Consider the following 19,775-nt stretch of genomic DNA (forward strand, 5'->3'; position numbering starts at 1 on the left):
GTGCCTGCATTAGTCAGTTTTTTGACACGATAACAAAATTCATGAGTCATCTAACTTATTTTTTAAAAAGTGTTTATGTAGCTCACAGTTTTGATGGTTCAAAGTCCAAAATCATTGGCCCCATTGATTTGGCTATTGGTAAAGGCAGAGCATGGTACCATCTCATAGCAGAAGTACAGGAAGAACCAAACAATTACATCAAAGCAGAGCAGAAAGAGAAGATAGGCAGGGCCCTAATTCCTTTCAAAGTCACACTCCCAATAACCTCTCAGAAAATCTCACTTCTTAAATATCTTTTTTTTAAAGCAAATTTTTTTAAAGAGAGAGTGAGAGAGGGAAAGAGAGAGAGAGAGAGAGAGAGAGAGAGAATTTTTTAATATTTATTTTTTAGTTATCAGCGTTCACGGGGCCGCATGCATGCCAGGCGAGCGCGCTACCGCTTGAGCCACATCCCCAGCCCTCACTTCTTAAATATCCACAGCACCTCCTAATGCTACCACCCTGAGAACCAAGCCTATAACACATGGACACTTGGGGGACATAATTAAACAATTTAACCACACCCAAACCTAGCAGTGTCTGTTTTTAGGAATACCCAAGTAATCAGTTGCCGTTTTTATCTCCATTATCCCATTAGTAAATTCCTCAGGGAAAAGATAATATATTTAATGATTACATAAACACTAATCCACATATCCATGTATACATCTATAGCTACATATTTGTAAAAGTACATTCATGCATTAGAGTATGTGTGTCAAACTGTCTATCAGAACCATATCTGTGCAAGAACACCTTAGAGACAGAAGCAGAGATTACAATGACCTTAAACAGAGTATCTAGAAAGGAAAAGTGCTGCTCGATTGAACTCACCACTGATCTCTCCCCTTCAGCTCTAACCCTTCACTTTGAGACAGCCTCTCTTAGGAAAAAAAGGAATAACCTTTCTGTCTTGCAGGGTTGTAACTCTGATGTGTTATGTTCATGAAAGGACTGAAACAGAAACAATGATGGCCTTCTGAGTGTCAAAATTTAATCTCTTTCTCTAATATTAATTTGTATAAAGCACCTGAAGTCAACAAGTTGGTGAATGAGCATAAGTTAACAAATGATTTCTAAGAAAATTCATCTAGTTTAAAAATGTGATATACCAATTACACATAACATCTCTAGTTGTTGTCTTGTTTTTAACCATCTAGGGAGACATTAAAGTAACAACAGAAAAATCTAAAGTCAGAGAACATCTTAGAAGACATGTAGTTTAAACTCCCTCACTTTGTAAATGAGGAAACAAGACTTGGAACTATTAAGTGGTCATATAGAATTTTTAATTTATAAATAAATAAATATATATATATATACACATTCAGCACTGCTATTTAAGGTAGGATCAAAGCAAGTCCATAGGGAATCTGAGCCTACACTGGTCTGTACACAACTCCAGCTTTTGAAAGAATGACTGGAACTTGCCAAAGGTTTTGCATTGTGCATTTCTGGACCACATGTGCATAGAAAGCAGAAGAGGATAAAAATGCCAGTCGTTGTCAGCTTCAAACAATTCAGAACCCATATGTAGGATAGGGGAAAAACTGGCTTGGGATATAACAGTGGCATGAGCATTGTTACCCAATACAAGGAACAATAACAATAATGAACATTACTAGGGTGCTTTATAGATTACCAAGTATTTTCAAACACAGTCCTTCCTATCCTGATAATAAAGAACCAATAGATGAGTGAGCTTCTGTTGTAGTTATTACTACTATTATCTCCAAATGAATAGACTTAGATTGGCTAAGAAAACTTCTCCAGATCACACACCTGAGCCAGGAAATAATATGTAGTTCTTCTCACTCTAAGTTCTGGGCACATTTCCCTATTCAAAAGTGCTTATTGCCACAATACATCAGTTTGATGATTTCTGCTGAGTTCTTTCTTCACAATTGGGTATATAAGGTAGGTAAAAAAATGAAGTCAGAAGGGGCTGGGGTTGTGGCTCAGTGGTAGAGAGTTTGCCTGGCATGTGTAAGGCACTGGGTTTGATCCTCAGCACCACATAAAAATAAATAAAAATAAAACAAAGGTATTGTGTACATCTACAATTAAAGAAATGAAGTCTGAAAAATGAACTACTGAATATATATAGATAGATTCTCTAACTGCTCAGAAGATAGTCATTCAGTATGAAAGATTTTTATGGGCGGTATGAAGGACTCACACCTGATGTGTGACTGTGTGTGTGTGTGTGTGTATTTGTGTGTGTGTGTTTGTGTGTGGGTGTACATGCGCGTTTGTGATGCTGGGCATCAAATCCAGGGCTTGGTACATAATAGGAAAACAATCTACTGAGCTAGGTCACCCACCCTAGAGTCAACATTATTTATTACGCCAATGGTCTAGAAAGCATGTAGTATGCCTACAAATATTGTAGGCATATTATAACTTGATATTTACAATTTTCTTGAAATTGTAAAACATTTTCACTTTTTAAACTCTGCATTATTAAGATCCACAAAGAGGATCAAACCTGAATTTGTTAAACAGGATATACTCAAAGCTTAAATGTGGTACATGATTTGGAGAAACATATACTTGGTTACTACTTTGTGGATCTCACATTTGTTCCAATTTCATTTGTGAGAGGCTATTCTTATATTGTTCTACTTATTAGCTATTCTGATCTCTAAGGTGTCCATTTATGGCATGCCAGAGGGGAGAATTACATTAGGAGCAGATCTTTCTTAGAAAAGTGAGAAATCCTCATGGAGTGTTTAAACAGAACCTTGAACACAATTCAATCTGGAACACATAATTACTTCATGCTGACTGAAATCAAGAAGTAAATATGTGACTGTACTCACAGATGTAATCACAAATTACAACCTGTGCCTCATCACTGCCATCTATTCAAAGATACACTTGGCTGGATTTCTCTTTTTTTTCTTTTTTTTTATTGGTTGTTCACAACATTACAAAGCTCTTGACATACCATATTTCATACATTAGACTGAAGTGGGTTATGAACCCCCAATTTTACCCCAAATGCAGATTGCAGAATCACGTCGGTTACACATCCACAATTTTACATAATGCTCTATTAGTAACTGTTGTATTCTGCTACCTTTCCTATTCCCTACTATCCCCCCTCCCCTTCCCTCACATCTTCTCTCTCTACCCCATCTACTGTAATTCATTTCTCTCCTTGTTTATTTTCCCATTCCCCTCACAACCTCTTATATGTAATTTTGTATAGCAATGAGGGTCTCCCTTCATTTCCATGCAATTTCCATTTTGTCTCTCTTTCCCTCCCATCTCATGCCTCTGTTTAAAGTTAATCTTTTCTTCCTCCTCTTCCTCCCTACTCTGTTCATAGTTGCTCTCATTATATCAAAGAAGACATTTGGTATTTGTTTTTTAGGGATTGGCTAGCTTCACTAAGCATAATCTGCTCTAGTGCCATCCATTTCCCTGAAAATTCCATGATTTTGTCATTTTTTAGTGCTGTGTAATATTCCATGGTGTATAAATGCCACATTTTTTTTTATCCATTCATCTATTGAAGGGCATCTGGGTTGGTTCCACAGTCTAGCTATTGTGAATTCTGCTGCTATGAACATCGATGTGGCAGTATCCCTGTAGCATGCTCTTTTAAGGTCTTCAGGGAATAGTCCAAGAAGGGCAATAGCAGGGTCAAAAGGTGGTTCCATTCCCATCTTTCCCAGGAATCTCCAAACTGCTTTCCAAATTGGCCGCACCAATTTGCAGTCCCACCAGCAATGTACAAGTGTACCCTTTTCTCCACATCCTCGCCAGCACTTGTTGTTGTTTGACTTCATAGTGGCTGCCAATCTTACTGGAGTGAGATGGTATCTTAGGGTAGTTTTGATTTGCATTTCTCTGACTGCTAGAGATAGTGAGCATTTTTCCATGTACTTGTTGATTGATTGTATATCCTCCTCTGAGAAGTGTCTGTTCAGGTCCTTGGCCCATTTGTTGATTGGGTTATTTGTTATCTTATTGTCTAATTTTTTGAGTTCTTTGTATACTCTGGATATTAGGGCTCTATCTGAAGTGTGAGGAGTAAAAATTTGTTCCCAGGATGTAGGCTCCCTATTTACCTCTCTTATTGTTTCTCTTGCTGAGAAAAAACTTTTTAGTTTTTGTAAGTCCCATTTGTTGATTCTTGTTATTAACTCTTGTGCTATGGGTGTCCTATTAAGGAATTTGGAGCCCGACCCCACAATATGTAGATCGGAGCCAACTTTTTCTTCTATCAGACGCAGAGTCTCTGATTTGATATCAAGCTCCTTGATCCATTTTGAGTTAACTTTTGTGCATGGCGAGAGAAAGGGGTTCAGCTTCATTTTGTTGCATATAGATTTCCAGTTTTCCCAACACCATTTGTTGAAGATGCTATCCTTCCTCCATTGCATGCTTTTAGCCCTTTATCAAATATAAGATAGTTGTAACTTTGTGGATTAGTCTCTGTGTCCTCTATTCTATACCATTGGTCCACCTGCCTGTTTTGGTACCAGTACCATGCTGTTTTTGTCACTATTGCTCTGTAATATAGTTTGAAATCTGGTATCGCTATACCGCCTGATTCACACTTCCTGCTTAGAATTGCTTTTGCTATTCTGGGTCTTTTATTTTTCCATATGAATTTCATGATTGCTTTATCTATTTTTACAAGAAACGTTGTTGGGATTTTGATTGGCATTACATTAAACCTATAGAGAAATTTTGGTAATATCACCATTCTGATAATGTTAATTCTGCCTATCCATGAACAGGGTATATTTTTCCATCTTCTAAGATCTTCTTCTCCTTCTCTCTTTAGGGTTCTGTAGTTTTCATTGCATAAATATTTCACCTCTTTTGTTAGGTTGATTCCCAAGTAGTTTATTATTTTTTTTTTTGAGGATATTGTGAATGGAGTGTTTTTCCTCATTTCCGTTTCAGAAGTTTTGTCGCTGATATACAGAAATGGCTTTGATTTATGCATGTTGATTTTATATCCTGCCACTTTGCTGAATTCATTTATTAATTCTAGTAGTTTCTTTGTAGATCCTTTTGGGTCTTCTAGGTATAGAATCATGTTGTCCACAAATAGTGATAATTTAAGTTCTTCTTTTCCTATTTTTATGCCTTTAATTTCTTTTGTCTGTCTAATTGCTCTGGCTAGTATTTCAAGGACTAAATTAAATAGAAGTGGTGAGAGAGGGCATCCCTGTCTTGTTCCAGATTTTAGAGGGAATGCCTTCAACTTTTGTCCATTCAGAATGATGCTAGCCTGAGGCTTAGCATAGATAGCTTTTACAATGTCAAGGTAAGTTCCTGTTATCCCTAGTTTTTCTAATGTTTTGAACATAAAGGGATGCTGTACTTTGTCGAATGCTTTCTCTGCGTCTATCAAGATGATCATATGGTTCTTATCTTTAAGTCTATTGATGTGGTGAATAACATTTATTGATTTCTGTATATTGAACCATCCTTGCATCCCAGGGATGAATCCTACTTGATCATGGTGCACAATTTTTTTGATGTGTTTTTGTATTCGATTCGCCAGAATTTTATTGAGGATTTTTGCATCTAGGTTCATTAGAGATATTGGTCTGTAGTTTTCTTTCTTTGAGGTGTCTTTGTCTGGTTTCGGAATCAGGGTGATGTTGGCCTCATAGAATGAATTTGGAAGAGCTCCCTCTTTTTCTATTTCCTGAAACAACTTGAAAAGTATTGGTATTAATTCTTCTTTAAAGGTTTTGTAAAACTCCGCTGTATACCCATCCAGTCCTGGGCTTTTCTTGGTTGGTAGTCTTTTGATGGCTTCTTCAATTTCATCCATTGATATTGGTCTGTTCAAATTGTGTGTATCCTCCTGACTCAGTCTGGGCAAATAATATGACTTAAGAAATTTATCGATGTCTTCACTATCTTCTATTTTATTGGAATATAGGTTTTCAAAATAATTTCTAATTGTCTTCTGTATTTCTGTAGCACCTGTTGTGATATTGCCTTTTTCATCCCGTATGTTAGTAATTTGAGTTCTCTCTCTTCTTCTCTTCGTTAGCATGGCTAAAGGTCTGTCGATCTTATTTATTTTTTCGAAGAACTCCCAAGCCCCGTTTCAAACCTGTGGCCACTACCTATGAAGGCTCAGTTGGCATTTACCCCCATAGGAACAGAAGGGCCGACCAGTTGTTTCAGCCGGACGGATTAGTGCTGAGTCACAGCTGTTTGTCTATGGGAAGCAGGTGAATGGGAGCTTTAATTCAGCCGATTCGGGCTCAGTGTGTGTTCTGAGAGGCCCAGACTGTTCGTCCCAGATCCACGTCAGTTCAGCATTGCCTAGTGATCCTGAGCAAACAGAATTTAGATTGTTTACGACTCCCTATGCCTGCACAGCTGAAGAGGTCAGAGACTTGATCTCTCCGCTCCTGCCGCCATGTTGGAATCCCTTGGCTGGATTTCTTAAAATGATGAATCCTTGGTTTCTGTAACTTAATGGAATTGTAACAAGTATCATGTTCCTAAGCAATTTATAATGGCTGGTGCCATTGTTTGGAACTTGAGGAAAATTTCTAATGAGATTAAAATATTTTCATATACATACACACAAATTTTCTTTCCCTTTTCTATCCATTTCACTTTCTTTAAAATAGAAAAATAGGAACAGTCTACAATACCTCCTGGATTCCTTTTCAGAAGTGTGATGACTGTTGAAATTCATTACTTTAGAAATACAGCTTGAATTATTTTTACCTAAATAAACAAAAACTGATGCTTGTCAGGAAGGATTTCATCTGCCACTTTCCTATCCTTTAGCCCAACCTCTGATTTTCCCTATATACCTGTCATCTTTATCATAGAAAAAAATATTTTATCATTTGTGAATTTGAAGTTTTTACTCATCTACAAAAATTTTAAATATCCAAGTTTAGAACTGATCTCACTATAGGCACTGTTATAATAATTAGAAAATACTTACACATTCTGTTTCTTTAGGTATCCTAGCTAGTTTTGTATCCATGAGAGAACTTAATCTCCAATCTATCAGTAATTTTTAAAAAATTGTCCTCAAAGTGTTTGCTTTAACCAAATGCTTATTTATCTGTTAGAGGAAAAGAAATCTTTCCTACAATGAATTCGGCTTTGTGGGCTTTCAATGAGCCTTTGCTTAGTCTTGGTTTCCACCAGATTCCAGGTACAGCCATAAAGCACTTTAGGCTGTAGTTTCTTTGTGGTCCTCTGGAATCTTTCCAATGATTATGGCCATTCTGGAAATCTGTCAAGAATGCTTTAGCATAGCATTATGACTGAGAAACGTTTTTTCAGTTGTTTGTTTTTCCCTTTTCTCCATTTATTCTCACTCTTCAATACCCAGTTCAACTTCCATCTTCTTTGTGAAGTTTTCTGTCATCCTATTCCTACTTGAGAATTCACTCATCCTGTTTCAATGAGCAAAATCGAGAATGTTTGGGAATCAAGTGACTAGAAACCCTTCATTCTCAGACTTTAGAGGGATAGGAAAGCAGATGGATGGATTTAGAGATGAACAGATACAATCATAGGAGAGTTTTGTTGAACAGTTTTTGACTTCCTCATTGCACAGTTGCTTTGGAGTCAGATAAATCTGGCGGGGCCTCAGTTAGATGAATATAAATGTGATTACTTTTATAGACACAGGTAATTCATGTATTCTATTTCTTTTTGAGTGAGCTTTGGTACTTTATGTCTATTTGGGCACTTGTTAATTTCATATAAGTTGTTCATAATACATCTTGTTATCCTCTAAATGTTGGTGTTAATGGAAACCAAAATTAAGATTAGACCCATTGGATGCCTAAGAAACATAATTTGCTGGATCTTTAGTGATCAACATTTTCACTTATAATGACAGTCATTTTCTCTCCCTCTTTCTTTTTTCCTGTTCAGTCTGGCTAAAGTTGTATTAATTTTATTAAACTTAAGAATCAGCTGCTAGTTTCATTGATTTTTTTCTATTATGTTTGTTTATTTTCCTATTGATTTCTGTTCTTGTTTTTATTATTTTCCCCCTTCTGATTATTTTTGGTTAAATTTGTTCTTATTTTTCTAAATTTTGAAGAACATTGATTTAAGAACGTTCTTTTATTTCTAACAAGCATTTAACATTATAAATTTCTTTAAACACTGCTTTGACTTCCTCTCACAAGATATTTTCTAATTTTTTTGCATGAAGTCTTTTATCCATAGATTATTTAGAATATGTTGCTTAAATCCCAAACATTTGAGGATCTTCCAGATAATTTTGTTATTGATTCATTCAATTACTGCTCTTCAAGACGTTCCAAGTTCGAAGCTGACCTTGCTCTTGCTCTCTAGGCTGTGATGGTGGGTCCTTACTAATATTTGAGCTGAAACATGCCTCCCAGCTTCTCTCCTCATCTTGCCCTTCAGTAGTCTTCATAGCACTCATCTGGATGTGTCTAACTCTCTGTTTTCTACATGATCTGACAGAGGGAACACCAACACAGTAAATTTGACAGGAAATCAAATGAAGATCAATTAAAAGATTACCAAGATGCACTAAGGATTTGGTATAGATCAGTGAAATTATACATACAACATGTACCTACAATTAGTGAATTTCTCTAAAAATAGTCTGCAGCTCAGGAATAGAGCACTGGAAATGTAAAATGGGGTTTTATTTTAATTGGAGGATTAAAGAGTTGTAAAAGGACTCTCAGTTGTTAGTAACATACTTTTGATATGCCCTCAAATTTCTGAAAGTTTTTCATTCCTTCTCAATGCAGGTAACAACTGATTCATGTTAATTAGATATTGTATTTGATAGCAGAGTCATGACAGAAAAAATAATCAGAGTAAAAAAAGTTGTAACCTTCATTCTTTTTTTTTTTTCAGTTGTTAGTGGACCTTTATTTTATTTATTAATACGTGGTGCTGAGGATTGAACCCAGTGCCTCACACATGCTAGGTAAGCACTCTACCACTGAGCCACAACCCAGACCCTAATCTTCATTCTTCATCAGTGATTACAATCACACCTAGCTTTGGTAAGTCCTCTAGCTTTCAGATAACATTAATTTATTATTTAAAGTTATAATCAATATAGCCTAACTTATTTTCCAACTTTTAAAAACTTAAATTCATGTTATTACTTACTTAAGTATAAAAATTAAAATAAAATGTTTTTAAGAGTCTTTATTTTTTGGAGATACACACTGAAATATATGTAGATAAAATGATATTTTTATAAAAATGTAAATTTAATTACTTTATTGAAAGAGAATATACTGAAAATTTTCCACTAATCTTAAATGAAGAACACATGACATTATTTGTTAATATATCCATATAGAAAAAAATAGTTCATATGTGAGATCATACATGTTCTATAATATATCCATATCTGCCAAGTCTTTAGGCAAGTCATATAATGATGCACAAAAATCAAATAAATTCATAAAAATTTCTCATAATTTGAGGAAAGTCATAATTTATCTTCATGGAAGCCATGTACTATAAAATTTATCCTCTTTTTCACATTTAGAGAGAATCCCAAATAATGATGGGAAATGTTTTTTGTTTTTGTTTTGTTTTGTTTTTTTATTGGTTGTTCAAAACATTACAAAGCTCTTGACATATCATATTTCATACATTAGATTCAAGTGGGTTATGAACTCCCATTTTTACCCCAGATGCAGATTGCAGAATCACATCGGTTACACATCCACATTTTTATATAATGCCATATCAGTAACTGTTGTATTCTGCTACCTTTCCTATCCTCAACAGGTACTTAAACTCAAGGATGTCATCTAACCTGATTAAAGCCCAGCTGAATCCTATGTTAAGTTCACCCCCTCTGTTTCCTAACTATCATTGGATCATAAGTCCCCTTCCAAGAGGGCCTGAAAGAAGGGAAAATAGACTACACCTGACTAATGAATCAGAAGTTGTTTCTGTATGTATAAATGAAAATGATATCTCTGAGCTGAACTTTTGTCTCTCTGTAGCTCAGAAAGAATAGGGATACTATTCATCTACAAATCTAATATTTATGCTTCTGATACTGTGCTTTTATTCATAAAAATGTAGCACTAACTGTACATACATTGTTTAAACTAGCATAGTTCATGTCTGCAAACTTTTTTCTCACATTTTTTTACTGATGCATTATAGTTGTATATAATGATGGGATTTATTGCTACATATTCATATATGCACACAATACACAATATAACATAATTTGGCCAATATCACTACCCAGCACTTTCCCCCTTCCTCTCTGCCTCTCATCAATTGGTTCCCTTTTCTCTCCTGATTTCCCTTTAATTTTTTTTCAGTTGTAGATGGACACAATATCTTCATTTTATTTATTTTTATGCAGTGCTGAGGACCAAACCAGTGCCTCACATGTGCTAGACAAGCACTCTACCACTAAGCTACAACCCCAGCCCTCCTTTTGATTTTCATAAGATCTGTCACCACTTTTCTTTCCCTTTTCCCTCTATAGCTTCTACATACAAGAGAAATATATGATCCTTGACTTCATGAGTTTGGCTTATTTTGCTTAATATAATGTTCTCAAGTTTTCCATTAATTTTCCTGCAAATGACATAATTTTATTTCTCTTAATGGCTGAATAAAACATTGTGTGTATATCACATTTTTCTTTTTCTATTCATCCATTGATGGACAACTACCTTGGTTCTGCAGTTTAGATATTGCAAACTGTGCTGCCATAAACATGGTTATGCATTTATTTCTAGAGGATGCTCACTTTAATTCTTTAGAATAAATACTGAGGAATCTAGTTTCATTCTTCTACATATGGCTAACCAGTTTTCCCATCATCATTTATTTAAAAAGCTGTCTTTTTCTGCAACTTATATTTTTGGCACCTTGTCAAGGATAAGGGTTTGTCTCTGTATCTTCTATTCTGCACCATTGCCTATGTGTCTATTTTTATGGCAGTACCATGCAATTTTTGTTACTATAGCTCTGTGGTATAATTTGAAGTCAAACATTGCAATACTTAAAGAAGGGGACATTATCAGACCTCTCTGGAGTCTGGAAAGGTTGATAGATAAAAATAGGATGTCTCACATGACGAGACAGCATAAACAACTGATCATGATATTTTATGCCATATTTCAGATTTTTTTTTTAGCTATTTTGTTTTTTGTCCCTTTCAGTCAACTTAACATTGAAAGGGCTTAGAATTCTTTTGGCTATTCTTAGTCTTTCATTCTTCCAAATGAATTTTAGGACTTTTTTTTCTAGTTCTGTGAAGAATGTCATTGGCATTTTGATGGGGATTGCATTTAATCTGTTTATTGCTTTGGGTAGTATGAACACTTTACCAATATTAATTTTGCCTATCCATGAACATGGGAGATCTTTTCATCTCCTGAAGTCATGTTTAATTTTTTTTCCTTCAATGTTCTATAGTTTTCTTTGTAGAGGTTGTTCACTTCCTTGGTTAGATTTATTCCCAGGTATTTTATTTTTTTAAAGGCTATTGGGAATGAAGTTGTTCTCCTGATTTCTTTCTCAGCAGATTTGTTGTTAGTATATAGGACAGATATTAAATTTTGTGTGTTGATTTTGTAAACTAACACTTTGCCAAATTTGTTTATTAGCTCTAGCAGTCTTTTGGTGGAGTTCTTTGGATCTTCCAGGTATAGAATCATATCATCTGCAAACAGTGATAACTTGACTTCTTCCTTTCCTATTCTGATTTCCTTCTCTTGCCTAATTGTTTTAGCTAGAATTTCTAGCACTATATTAAACAGCAGTGGTGAGAGTGGACATCCTTATCTTGTCCTAGATTTTAACAAAAATGTTTTCAGTTTTTCACCATTTACTAATTTCTTCTGTGTTTTTATCACAGATGGGGGCTGAATTTTGTCAAAGGTCTCTTCTGTGTCTATTGAGATGCATGTCTACAAAATTTGATGAAAAGTACTACAAATGCCATGTATTTGCATCACTACTTTCATGGCATGTTAATAGATTTTTTAAATCAGTAAATGGATTGGTGATGTTGCACAAGGTGACAAATCAATTTTATTACAGTTTTAAGTTATTTTTCGTTGTGGGAGATTAAAAATATTTTTTAATAATTTAAAAATATAATTAACTTTTTTTGACTAATGTTGTGAAGCTATCTGGTATCACTGATTTAAATAAGATTGATTACATTACATTAAGCATTTGTAGACATCTGGTCTAAAAATATTTTATAATTACAAATTGAGGTAAAATCCAATTCTAGGGCTGGGGATGTGGCTCAAGCGGTAGCGCGCTCGCCTGGCATGCGTGCGGCCCGGGGTTCGATCCTCAGCACCACATACCAACAAAGATGTTGTGTCCGCCGAGAACTAAAAAATAAATATTAAAAAAAATAAAAATAAAAAAAAATCCAATTCTATTTGATAAACAATGTGATTTAGAAAACTTGGCTGAGCCAGAAAAAGAAAAAGGCAAGACAGAAAGAGAAAGGAAAGGAAAAAAAAAAAAACTAAAAGAAGCCAAAACAGGAAGCCTAGAAGTTAACTCTTAGGAGGGATAAAAGTCCTATAATCAAAACCAAGTTTGTTAACTATCGACATGGTAGAGAGATCAATTGAAAAACAAAATGAAACAACACAACACCACATGCTTTGCTGGCAAGCTTTCTGTAATATGTGCACTGCTGCTGCTGCTGTTCTGAGGAAGCAGAAATATATCCTGGGTTAATCCCAGGGGTGCTGGGTTTGCTACTGGTGACATTGATTTTCTCTAGTCAACCTTTCTGCAGTCTGGAAAGGTATAATAGATAAAAATGGGATGTATCATATGATGAGACAGCATAAACTGATCTTGGTCTTTGATGTCATATTTCAGATTTTTCTTTTTTTAGCTATTTTGTTTTTTGTCCCTTTCAATCAATTTAGCATCTTAGAATTTCATTTCACTTCTAACAGGAGTACTGAACACTAATGGGTGTCTCAACTTTTTAAATGAAGCCTGAATTATTTTTTAGAACACTAGCTGGGGAAGAATATCAATAATACAGTTTGTTTTATTTGACAGTGGCTGGCAACATTATTGTTCATATATGTATGCCTATAAACACTGCTATGGATCTTCTAGCTCTTTCCCTTGAGTCTAACCCAGGCATGGAAAAAGATCACCTGTCACCATGGATACTGAAGAATCTGGCCAAATGACCTAAAATATAGAGTGTGGATAAAATTATATTAGTATCTGTTGCTATGACTGATGTCAGTGCACAGGCATTCTCATTAAGAATAACAGCCCCAAGGAAGGAACCCAGTGTCCCCCTGGTTCCCTATCTCCATGGGTCCTGCTCTCACTCCTTACCTGCCCCAGTTGGAACCCATAGGTTCTGCTTTCTACCCTCATCAGAATCCAGTGACACCAGTGTTGGTCCCAATTGTTGATCTCTGGAATAATCACTATGACCTCTAGGGATTTACCAATTTCTGTTTTTATCTAGTCTAAGTGTGAAAAATCCCTTTGACTTTTGTTTTAGCTTAAGCAAAATGCTTATACCAACCAATACAATGTTGTGCAGCCATAATTCAGCTACTAGGAGGCTAAGGCAGGAGGACTGAAAGTTAAAGACCACCCTAAGTAACACAGTGAGACTACATGTCAAAAACAAATACAAAAACACAACAGAAAATTAAAGAGCAAATAATGAATTTAAAACAAAACTTAACTCAAATGCTTACTCTATTTTTAATTCACTATGCACCTGAGTCATTATTCATTCAGCTAATATTTGTCAAGGTCCCACTGTACTAAGCATTCTTAGGCAAAACACAAGCAAAGGGAAAATGAGAATGATTTTGGTTCTTAGGATGCTCATAATGGAAAAAGAAGATGCATGTATACACCAGCATTTACAATGTTGGGTGATGCTGATCATGAAGGAGCAAAGAGAGGATCATTTAACTTAGAGTAGGAATTTAATGGTGGGCTTTAGGAGGAAGCAAGTCAGGAGGAGGCCTGAGCAGGGGACAGCCAATCCATGGGGAAGGAGGAGAGAGAGAGGGTGCAGGAGGAGGAAATCATGAGATGATAGTGGACTCGGAAAGAAGAAAATGTTCTGCTAACACACTACTTGGCTCATCATGAAATATTGTCATAATAATATAAATGCCATTAATTCACTTTCACAGTTAAACTGTAGATAAAAAATATTGCTATTAGTTTAAGTACAGAAGCATTAATAACATTTAAATGTTAACAATATTTAGAAAATAAATTATATTATATCTACTCTGTGATTTAATAATTTCACTCCTAGGTATTTACTCAAGACAAATGAAAACATGTCCACACAGAGTCTATAATAAAGGTGTTCTTAGAAGCTTTATTGATAGTAGCCCAAATTGAAAACAATGAAAATGTCTATTTACTGGGAAATGGATAAACAAACTGTATATATTTATACAATGTAAATGTCTCAGTAATAGAAAAGGAATAAACTTGATACACATAATATCATGGATGAACCGCAAGACAGTCTACTGAGAGAAAGAAACCAGAACATGCACACAAGGACACATGGTTAGGTTTATGTAAAGTTCTAGAAGAGGAAAATCTGGCCATGAGGAAAGAGGTAAGATAAGTTTTGCCACTGAAAGGGAAGAGGACTGACTAGGAAGGAGCACAGGGGAAATTCTTAGGGTATGAGAATAATAGAGATGTGGGTTACACAGGTGTATTCATTGGCTAAAATTCACTGAAATGTTCAGTCAAGATCTGTGGCAGTCACTGTATGGTTTGGATAAAAATAATGATGAAAATAATTATTAAGCTTGTGTAGTGGTATAAATGAGGCATTCTGAGGCCATCTTCTATGTATTCTAGGCTTGAGGAAAATAATGGGAGCCAGTTTTCTTATTGTTGAAGAAAGAAAAAATGTATGAAAAGGAGGAGCTTAACCCTGGAAATGTGATTACACCAAATTAAGACGATGCTGTCAAATACACACTAGAGTAGGAGGTATAATATAAAAAATAAGTTATCATTTATAACTTTTGACATTGATTATATGTTGAAATAAAAACTTGGATATGTCAGGTTAAATAAATATAACAATTGCTTCCTTTTATTTTTTAAACATGACAACTAGAGAAATTTTAATTATACATGTGATCATATTGCATCCATTGTGGTTTCTGGACTATAATGTAGCTTGTGGGGTTGGTCTGGAATTGGAGATACTATACCTCAATATATGAATCCATTAATCTAAGTACTTACCCACCTACCTACCCATCTTTTCTCTTAAAAGGCCTGGAAAAATGGGATACTGGTGGAAATAACCACACCCACCACCCAGATGTTGCCATTAATCTTCATTAAAAGGAAATATAGGCACTTGGATAAATTGCTGATATCAGGGATGGGGCAGGGAAAGTACAGGATGAGACTGAAACATATTATTTCACAAGAAAATAAAGAATTGCTCAAAAAATGAATGAAGTATATAAAAATGACACAAAAGAACCATCTTTAAGGGGCTCCCACTGGTCAAATCTAGGATAATTGAGCATTAAGCAAAATGATGATAGTAATGAACTATAAACTTCTTGTATTAAATAAGATTCCCTGAGTCAACAGTTATATAAATAAATAATCAGAAAGTGCTTCCTGACAACAGAATGCCAATTGACAAAAATAAAAAGGATGGAGCCAGAAAATCATGAATGAACATTAAAATCAGGGGATTAAAGTTTAATAAGAAACAGGATTATTTATTTGGTCTCAAAGTATCTCCCATACCTTAATTGCAAAGGGAAACTTTTCCTTGGTACAGAAGTATAATTTTAAAAGTATACAACTAGAAAAAATATCAAAGTAAAACCAGAAGAAATTATGCTTTCTGTCTTTGTGTCTCTCATTATCACAGAGAAGATTCATCTCCATCCACCCTCATTTAATAAGGGAAAGTTAACCATATTCTGGTTCAAAATCGCCATTAGAATAATGTGAATTCTTTATAATTCACTTTATTAATTATGTATTAATTTTATTAATTAATTTTATAAGACATAGGAGGTAGAAAGCCTTGATATCCCAAGGAAATTGGCAGAAGTGGGTGTAATTAAAATTATTATTTACAAAACTAAACAGAAAATTTGATAAGTAAGAGAGAAAGAAAAAATATGAAAGTTATATTGTTTTCCTAGTTACTATTGCCATATTTTGAAAGGCTATACTTTTAAGTAATGCCAAAATCTCTTTTGTAAACCTTGCACCGACACTTAAAATGCTTCATGTAATTTTAATAAACCATAATATATCATAAAGTTAAAAAATCTCATGGGAAAAAAGGCTAAAAATGGAAAATCGCCTATAAAATCAGATATGCTATTCTTAACTAGACTCAAACTACATCGAGTTTATTGCCCAGTTAAATAATATCTATACTAAAAAAAAGCCATTACCCCCCCACACACATTCTGAGGCAGAATATTTTAAATCAAGTAACAAAGAGTAATTGCTTGATATTTAGCTCAAAACTTTAAAATTCAGTAATAGGCCAATAGCTGTATAAATAAAAACAAAGGGATCAGCTAATTTACTAATTTACCTATTATTTATAATATAACCTCTTTTCAAAACATTTGAGTTGCTTATAGTAGAAGGCATATAGACTAGGTTATTCAAAATGGAATATAAAAACCTATGGTGTTAGATCCATCACAGGTTGGGATATATGGAGGGAAATGCCTGTTTTCCAGTGCTTTTGGTAAAAGTAAAGAATCTTCATGGAATTGAAAACAAAACATCCAGTGGTTGCCTCCTAGAGCATTTAAAAGTTCTAAAGGAAGACTCTTCATGAAAGAGGTAATGCTATTTTAAGTAATGTGGGTTATCATGCAGGAATAAAATTTGAATACATAAAATGGTAAGAGAAACTGGGAGAGACCATGAATCTTTGAATCTCAAACTAAAACATGTTGTCAGCATCTGAAGTGTTTGGAATCTTCACTATCCCAAACTTCTGGGCCTTCACTGAAACACATTGCAACTATAAATTGATATAGTTTACAGGTTCCCCCACCTTTAGAAAAACAAAAAACAACAAATAGTCCTGATTTTTTTTAGTAAACATGGTAGTGTTGTAGTTTGGACCTGGAATGTCCCCCAAAGGCTCATGTGTTAAAGGCTTGATCCCTAGCTTGGCACTGTTGGGAGGTGGTGGAGCTTTTGAGAGGTAGACCCTAGTGGGAAGGTTTTCAGTCATTGGGGTGTACCTCAAAAGGGTTTGTGGTCTCTGGCACGAATGTCACGCTATTTTGTTACAATAACAGAAAGCTAACTTACACAAGTAGCTCTGTCAAAGTTATAATCACCAAAATTATTTCATCATCAAACTCTTCAGGGGTTCAAATAATTTAACGTGATCTTCTTGTTTATCTTCTGCATATAAAGAAGAAAATACTATACTTTTTGATGGAAAGTAGCAGGTTTGGTTAAAGAATAAACAAAATGAAAGATTCTTTTGCAAAATTAACTGTGATAGTGACTTTTAAAAATAAGATCCCATGTTTTATAGCAGTCTAAAAATATTCTAAAAAAGAAAATTTGGATCAAGGCAAAAGGATAAACTTTTAAAAATCCATTGTGCTTCCTGGCAGCCAAGAAATAGGCACATACAATTATAAAGGTATGTTATTAGAATAAGAAAACATTCTAGATCCTCAGAAAAGGAGAAATTGCCTTGATTGTAAATTTGAAGAGATGTTTCTCATGTGGAAAATAATAATATATAATGTAATGTAGTATCATGATCCTCAGCTGGATTTTTGTTGCTGATGTGAACATAATTGTCCATGGCTGAGTACATGCTATTAAAGTGCTGCTCAGTGAAGGCATTTCTAGGAGGGCAGCAGAATACTGACACAATCTCCCTGTGTTTTAGCAATACCACTGTTCCCTGAGAGACATTTCGCTCTCCGAGGTACACTTAGGTATATTTTTCTATTTGAATAAAATATCATATCATATAAACATAAACACTATGTAGTCAATGGAATCAACTGCCATGAGATTCATTGATTGTTGAATGGACACAGAAATAAAGACTTTAAAAGTTGGAAAACTGGATGTTAGAGAGCTCCTGGTCCAATGATAAATTATGGCAGCTTATATCATAAAAGGCATCTCTGGCTACTGGTGTAGGGACTCAGTGTGCACACCAAGACCAGCAGTTGGCTCACTCTCTCACAAGGTCATCTGATCCACTATTGAAGACAGTTGTTTCTTACATTGTGCTGAAAACTACTGGGTTGTGGCTTCCCCTAGTTTTTAAAGTCAGCCTTACAGATCACTTGAGCAACCCATTAATATCAGAAGATATTTTTGATTCCCCATGCTTCCCTACTTTCTCCAAGCTAAACTTCTCCAGTTTATGCTATTAATCCATTTAATATGGTGATGACAATAACATTAAAAGTCATGTGACACTTTAAAATTTTTTCGGTGCTATATATACATTATCTCATTTTACCCTCATAATAAATCTCTGAGTGCTCTGCAACAGGTGTTATTCACATGAGAAAACTACCTCACCCAAGATCACACTTCTAATCCATGCCAGAAGGTAGATTAGAAGCTGTGTCTCTTCACTTTCTTCCTATCTTTGCTTACAAATAGACATTTATAAACTGGACTGAACACTAACTAAACACAGTGTGGATATTTACGAGAAAGAAAATCTGAGGGCATTGTACTAACATCAAACAAATATCAGAAGAACTCATTTATGGCAATACTTATTAATTTAGAAAATTTCCAAGTGTCAACAATTTCACATAGGTGTTTGGAAATTTTCACCAACCTATAGGTATAGGTTGAGGCTGAGTTCAGCTTCAAGCTTCCTGATGGTCCCCACTGTAGCATATTTGTATAATATAAACTCTTCAGGTTTGCCAGACAACTAGAATTCTTAGACTAATTTTTAAAGCATGAAGGGTCTAGGACTTGTGCTTCAGTCAGTTAAGCACCATTTGCTCATTATTTTTCCTAAATCCATCTTTATCCACTCCTACTTACTAAATTTCCCAGAATCTTCAGATTGCTTTTCTCTGTTTCTGGCAAGGAAAGCCAGGCTTCAAATATTTTTCCTTAAACTATAACAAAAACAACAAAACCCCACTAATCAACACAAAACTTCACCTGTTGGGATAAAAATCCTTAGAGTCCTAGAACTATAGATAAATTTCAATTTAAATACACAGAAGCAGTAGTTAATGGTGTACAATTAAAATATAGCTTCAAAATGTGCCTCCAGGGGCATTTTAACAAAGACCAATTTAAAGAATCTTCATTGTGTCAAAGAGGTGCTCTACTGAGCCTGAGAGTGCTCCTTGAGATACACCATGCCCTTAATCCTACCCTGAGTGGAACTGTACCACCACAGACAGTGCATAGCACAACTCAATACTCTAAGAGCAGGCCTGAAGGCGAGATGAAGTGTCTCCCAACCTCTACAGAACACTAGTCCAGACCTTTCATGATGTGATGGGACTCGCTGTAGGCCAGCTTTCTGGAAAAAATACCTGGACTCATATTCTGTTTGAATAGGATGATTTTGCTTTTAGTTTCTTCTCCCTTTCTGAGTGTGTCAAAATGTCAACTTGAGCCATTTTTCTCAGGAACACATAATGGACATGAGCATCTAAACAATGAAATTAATCATTATGCCCTTTGATACAAGATGTTCATAGCAGAGAGGATCA

This window comes from Spermophilus citellus (genome assembly GCF_964194105.1).
Source record: "Spermophilus citellus genome assembly, chromosome: 10".
In the NCBI taxonomy this organism is placed as follows: domain Eukaryota; kingdom Metazoa; phylum Chordata; class Mammalia; order Rodentia; family Sciuridae; genus Spermophilus; species Spermophilus citellus.